At 50.2% G+C, this 6874-nt stretch overlaps 1 long non-coding RNA gene across 1 annotated transcript; it reads right to left on the bottom strand.

Moving 5' to 3' along the window:
* Positions 1–1264: 1264 nt before the first annotated feature.
* LOC137203992 (uncharacterized) lies at positions 1265–6567 on the bottom strand. Its single transcript, XR_010933400.1, has 3 exons — positions 6319–6567; positions 4271–4410; positions 1265–3153 (listed from the first exon to the last, which is right to left on the bottom strand). It is a non-coding gene; the product is annotated as an uncharacterized lncRNA (long non-coding RNA).
* Between the last annotated feature and the right edge of the window lie 307 nt (positions 6568–6874).

Here is a 6874-nt window from a genome sequence, read left to right as displayed (position 1 = left end):
GGGGTATAATTGCTTTACAATGGTGTGTTAGTTTCTGCTTTATAACAAAGTGAATCAGTTACACATATACATATGTTCCCATATCTCTGACTTCCGTGTTTTTAGAGCACAAGTATTAAAAAAAAAAAATCAGACAAATAAGGAGGCGGTGGGTACACTTTAATGATACAACTTAATCTGCGGGGGATGTGATCTGGTGACTCTCCATGCGATAACCCTGCCTTTCACAATTATAATTAACTGTGAGAATAAAAAGCTTGTCTACATTATAATTACTGCTTCTTAAAATGTATGTATACTTGTAACAACTAAATGGTTCAGTGTCTCGAAAAATAAATATCTTTTTCCATGTTTTATTGTGAATTGCAGCGGTCCCTCAGTATCCACAGGGATTGGTTCCAGGACCCCCCCAAGGACACCGAAATCCACAGGTGCTCAGGTCCTTTATAGACACTGGCATAGCATTTGCGTATAACTATGCCCCTCCTTCCATGCTTTAAATCATCTCCAGATCTCATAAAACCTAAAATGAGGTACAAGCCGTGTACACAACTGTAGATACATTTTAAATGCTATGTAAATAGTTGCCTTGCAGCAAATTCAGGTTTTGCCTTTGGGAACTTTCTGGAATGTTTTCCCCGGTATTTTCGATCTGAGGTGGGTTGAATCCATGGACAGAACTCACAGACATGGAGGGCCAGCTACATGTTAATCCTGTTGTACACATTTTCCTTAATAGACAATAACAGACGATTTAAGTGACTGACCTTCGCACTAGATTTATCTTCAAATCTCTTAAAACAGTAGCTGAACCAGACTGTCTGATGGACGGACGTCTGTGCTCATTAAATTACCAGCTCAGCAGCGCACTGCAGTTCCTGCCCGGGGCGTGAACACAAACACGGGGCAGATGCAGATGAAGCCCGGCCTCGCCCTCGGAGGAGACACAGAGCAGCACCCCGGCTCTGGTGTCTCACACCGGGACTCGGGTCCTGCAGCCACCGCAGCCGCACTGTGTCAGCAGCCTTTTCTAACCTCTGATTTCCATTTACCAAGGACTATTATCTGTACTTCATTTTATACTGTAGATATTCGTCGAGTCCCTATTGTATGCCGTGTGCTGTGCATTCCATGATGAACCCAAACCATGAGCTGACAGTCTAGCAGAAAAGAGCAACAGGTAGTGAGTGGCCACAGGAGGCGTGTAAGTACCAACAAGGAATGGGGGACAGCACAGGGGCGCCTCCTGGCCCAGGAGGGTATGCCAACAAGGAATGGGGGACAGTGCAGCGGTGCTCCCTGGCCCAGGAGGGTATGACAACAGAGCTGAGGCACGGGGCGGCCAGCAGTGACCAGAGAGGGAGGAGAGGGCTTTGGGCTGGGTGAACAGCGTGTGCAAAGGCCCAGTGGCTGAGGCAGAGACAGAAAAGGAGAGTGGTACAGGAGGCAGACGACCAGACTTGTTTCTTAAAAAAGCACTCGATCTGCCACAGGGAGTGCAGAGGTCAGGAGTCCAGCTAGGAGGCTGCGCGGGCACCAGGCAAGAAATGGCACTGGGTGCACTTGGGGGTGGAGGCCGTGGAGACGAGGAAACTGGGTGGATTTCAGGGAATTTTGGACATGAAATCAACAGTTAGCAGTGAGCTGGATACGAGGAGAGTCAGGGAAAGGGAATACAAGGAATGGGTTCTCTTGATTCGTCCAGGTCAATGGACTGTGGTTCAGTTTAGCAAAGTGGAAACGCTGAGCGAGGTCTGAAGTGAGGGACCGGAGATGACTTTGGCCTGTGGACGCTGCACTGCCCACGAGACATCCAGATGCAGACATCAAGGAAACAACTGGACCCATGAATCTAGAGCTAAGAGGTAGGAATATTCTAGAGACATAACTTTGGGATCCATCAACGTACGGGCAGTTTCGAAGGCCTGGGGAATGATAAGGTTAACTACAGAAAGAAATACAGTGAGGAGAGAAGAGACCCAGGATGCACCTCTGCAGAACGCTTAACTTGCAGTGGGGAGGCTGAGCCTGAAAGGAGACCGAGAAGGAAGGGCCGGTAAGGTGGGAGGTAAGCGGGCAGCAGCGCGCTGTGACGAGTAAAGGGTGCGGGAGGCGAGACGGGCCGCACAACGTGCTCCGCCTGCCTTCTGTCTGTGGAAGAACTTCAGCCAGAGAATAAGTTTAATCAGAGAAGTGAGAAAATGCAGAAGCAAAGGAAAACAGTCAAGCAACACCAAGTATTAAGTGCGGCCACTAAACAGAGTCAAGGCCCTTTAGTCCCTCCTCAAGGGCTGTAGGTCATATTCTGAGCCACTGTAGGCGGCTCTTGTCAGGGACATGGAAGATGGTTTTGCTCAAAAACTCTATTACCTTTTTTTAAGGAAAGCTGAGAACCCTGCTTTTCTCACTGACTTTCAATAGAAAAGCACGTCTGCAGTGGGGCCCCAGTGTGTAGCACCTGCCACGGGGCCTGTGGGAACGAGGAGGGCTGGCACCCCGCTCCAGTGTGAGCCGAGGGAGGCAGGGCCCTCCCGTCCCTCTAGATGCTCACGTCCCACACTGGCACGTGCTTCTCCCAAGAGCACGGAATGCTGCTTCTCTGAATCATTAATGACACGTATTAAATGTTAAATGTCTTGACAGATCAAGAAGCCTCATTAACAATGCGCAGACGCTTCCCCCACATGCGCCAGCAGGTCCTGAAGACTTTCACCAACGCCGCGGCGCTTCTGCCTCTGGACCATGGGGAACCTGCCAGGACGAGGAAGCACTCTGCCCCAACTCACGCTTTCCCATGAGAATGCGTCGTCCTCCAGACACAGGAAATGTGTCCTCATGACACCAAGGCTCCCCCGAAATCCTGGAGGGCAAAATCATTGAGAATCACCGATGAACCAAGACCTGTCAGGTAAGTGCCTGAGGAGCAGATCTCTCCCGCGAGGGCACAACGCCCATCACGGCGTTTCAAATCCCTGCGGGACAAGTCACGGCCTATCAGTGGGCCCCACCTCACGTGTTTTTCCAAAGGTGGTGATGCAACAGCCCAGAAGGCACATGCCTGGACCAGTGAATGCACTCCACTCCCCTTGAACAAATTCAAATGGATTTTGATTTGCAGACTTGGGCGCGCTGCTTGCCGCTGAGCTGGATGGTCTGAAATGAGGAGACATGGAGAAAAGACCCGCCTTTATCTTCTCTGTCTGATGAAACTGCAAGTTTTCATGTCACCCTTGGTGGAAAGACCAGACTCGTGGCTAATTATCCAAATGTAACGCGCCAGTGTTGGCTGCCTAGCCCCTTGTGTCAATATGCTACTGAGGCTGGTGGGTTGGAGTACGTTTCTGAAGCTGATGTCTGGAACCTCCTACTTTAATGAGGAAAGACAGAAGAAATTTTCTGCTGTTAAAAAAGGTCTCTTCTCGGGCTTCCCTGGTGGCGCAGTGGTTGAGAGTCCGCCTGGTAATGCAGGGGACATGGGTTCGAGCCCTGGTCCGGGAAGATCCCACATGCCGCGGAGCAACTAGGCCCGTGAGCCACAACTACTGAGCCTGCGTGTCTGGAGTCTCTGCTCCGCAACAAGAGAGGCTGCGATAGTGAGAGGCCCGCGCACCGCGATGAAGAGTGGCCCCTGCTCGCTGCAACTAGAGAGCGCCCTCGCACAGAAACGAAGACCCAACACAGCCAAAAAAAATAAATAAATAAATTTAAATCATGTGGGCTTCTAAGAAGACCTCTGCTTAAAAAAAAATAAGTGGACGGTTCACATACACATTAGCAGTAACTTGGGTACTTTCATCCATTGAAAAATAAATTCAATGTAGAAAAAAAGTAAAGTTAAGATGCATCAGGGCAAACTTAATGGTGTGTTCTAAGCTCTCAAGTGTGTTTCTCTCAGGCAGAAGGCATTCCTTCACTTGCCATTGGCTGTTACACAAGACCACTGAGAACTGGCCAATTTATCCCCACTCCCCACAAATCACATCTCCCTCCCCCTAAAACACATTATTTCTATTCATAGAAACATTCCTAGTTGCTATAGCACAGTGTGAAATCTTCAGTTTGGCCTCAGATGCCTTTTACCTGTTAAAACCCTGAGATCAACCCTCATTGCCACCGGAGGAGCTTTTCTGCTACAGATCAAGAAAAGGAAGGGGCTCTTGAGGCAGCAGAATGCCAAGTCAGGCCACCACACTACTGAAGACGCTTTCTATGAACATGTGGACAAACAACCGTCCTAAATGCTAAACCAAATCAAAGAAGAGCACCTCACCTGTTTGTGCATGAGACGGATGACGTGAAGAGAAGCGCCTAACACTCCCTGGGAGAGCCAGGAGTAGTGATTCCTCCAGGGAAATATGGTAACTGGCTGCAGGCCTCACGGAGTCTTTGGAATTCACTGCTTCAGCGATCCTTGGAAATAAAAGGGACATTATTACAAAACGGTAAAGGAAGGCATTCAGCTAGAAGATGGGTTTGAAATTTAATATTAAACTTCAAATTATTGAGACAGTGATCTTTTTTGGAAGAATTTTTTTTTTTTTTTTTTGCAGTACGCGGGCCTCTCACTGCTGAGGCCTCTCTCATTGCAGAGCACAGGCTCCGGACGCGCAGGCCCAGCGGCCATGGCTCACGGGCCCAGCCGCTCCGCAGCATGTGGGATCTTCCCAGACCGGGGCACGAACTCCGGACTCCCAACCACTGCGCCACCAGGGAAGCCCCTAGAAGAATTTTTCAATTCTGTTACTGAACACTACTCTATTTAAGACTTTATTCTGCCACCTGTAGGGACTACCAAGATAGCTGCAGTGTAATCTTGGACCACAAATGACAACCTAGTTGAGGCCCAGGAAGCTGTCAAATAACAAAGACTCAAAACGACTGGGCATAGACTCTCCCCAATCCCACTTAATCGCTGTGTAGCCTTGGGGAGGTCACTTACATTGCCTGAACTTCAGTTTCCCTAATTAGAAAATGGGGCGATAAACAGTAGCATGGTGGATGAGAGGAAGAAACAAGTTGTTTTCCTCCACACATCTTAGCTTCCTCGGCTGGAGCCCTGGACGTCAGACTGACTAGACAGACTAACAGAAGAAAAACCAACAGAAGTTTATTAACACGTGCGTCAGAGTACTCGGCGATGAGCAACCCAAAAGAGCCGTTAGTACCTGGGTTAGCACCTAGCCTCTTAACTGAAGGAATGATGAACTTTCGGAGAAGTGACAGGGCTTTGAGTTTCTAGGGTGGCAAACTGTGGAAGGCAGGCCCGTGGGGGGACTGATGGAAGAGGAAGAATAGTCAGTGAGTTTTGTTACGTAGATTCCTCCTGGGATGTCACTAGGTGATAAGGGTCTAGGTTTGTCTCTGGTTCTTCCTAGTTACAAAGGGGAGCGGAAGACAACTTTATAAGTGTATGCCCCACTTTTAGGAAACAGGTGGAGTCCAGAGGGCTTTTTTGGTGTCTGTTTCTTCAAGTCTGCCTTCAGGATAAAAAACAAAACAAAAAACACGCCCCCCCACCCCCCAAAAAAACCCAAATAGAAACAAAACAAAAAACCAACCAAACGAAAAACACCAACCAAACAGAAAAAGACTGCCTTCAGCTCAAAATGATCTGACCAAGTGGCATACTTTGAGGTGGCGTACTTTACTCCACTTCAGTGGACATCTGCTGTTTCGCCTCTCAGCAGCCCTTCATTCTCCTGTAAAAGTCTCCTCAACTTCCCTCCAGGTGACCGTCTCCTTCCCCACTGGCAGCCCATGTAATTTGAAGTTGACTCCATCCTGGGCTTAAAGGTAAACCCTACTGGACTTCCCTGGTGGTGCAGTGGATAAGAATCCGCCTGCCAATGCAGGAGACACGGGTTCGAGCCCTGGTCTGGGAAGATCCCACATGCTGCGGAGCAACCAAGCCCGTGAGCCACAACTACTGAGCCCTCATGCCTAGAGCCTGTGCTCCCCAATGAGAAGCCCGCGCACCGCAATGAAGAGTAGCCCCCGCTTGCTGCAACTAGAGAAAGCCTGCGTGCAGCAACGAAGACCCAACGCAGCCAAAAATAAAATTAATTAATTAATTAAAAAAAAAAGTAAGCCCTGTTATTCAGGCCCAAATGAATCAGTGCACTGTGTTCCTCAAGGCCATGGTTATTGATCAGGGCTGAGCACACCATCCAGTAAGATCCAGAAAGGTGCAACACGATGAGGTAGAGACGCTGGTTCAAAGATTCTCACTTCTCTTCACTAGATGTCAGCCCGGAAAGATGAGGTCCTGGGAGCGACTTTCACACATGAGGAGAGAGAGTGACTGAGAAGGGAGCCCACCTTGCGAAGAGAGCAGAGAGATTTTGCCAAGGGACATCAGCTGGACCCTGGATGAAGCTGTTCCTGAAGCTCGTGTATCCATGGACCTTCCAAAGCACACGTGCCAGGGAAAATACACTTTTGATGAAGACACTTTAGGTGGAGTTTTTTGTCATTTATAACCCAAAATACCCTACCTGGCACATAGAGTACTTGTCTCATGGAGGTCTGATGCAGACCTGAGGCGGTATTGACTTGGTGTCCAGTAGGTGTACCGTAACAGGCGTGGGGCGTGCAGTGGGCGGGCCGTAACAGGCGGGGGGCGTGCAGTGGGCGGGCCCTAACAGGCGGGGGGCGTGCAGTGGGCGGGCCGTAACAGGCGGGGGGCGTCCAGTGGGCGGGACATACCAGGCGGGGGGGCGTGCAGTGGGCGGGCCCTAACAGGCGGGGGGCGTGCAGTGGGCGGGCCCTAACAGGCGGGGGGCGTGCAGTGGGCGGGCCCTAACAGGCGGGGGGCGTGCAGTGGGCGGGCCCTAACAGGCGGGGGGCGTCCAGTGGGCGGGCCCTAACAGGCGGG

The sequence above is a fragment of the Pseudorca crassidens genome, chromosome 12 (genome assembly GCF_039906515.1).
Source record: "Pseudorca crassidens isolate mPseCra1 chromosome 12, mPseCra1.hap1, whole genome shotgun sequence".
Classification (NCBI taxonomy): Eukaryota; Metazoa; Chordata; class Mammalia; order Artiodactyla; family Delphinidae; genus Pseudorca; species Pseudorca crassidens.
The sequence above is the reverse complement of the archived record's forward strand: the minus strand, read 5'-3'. Positions and strand labels throughout refer to the sequence as shown.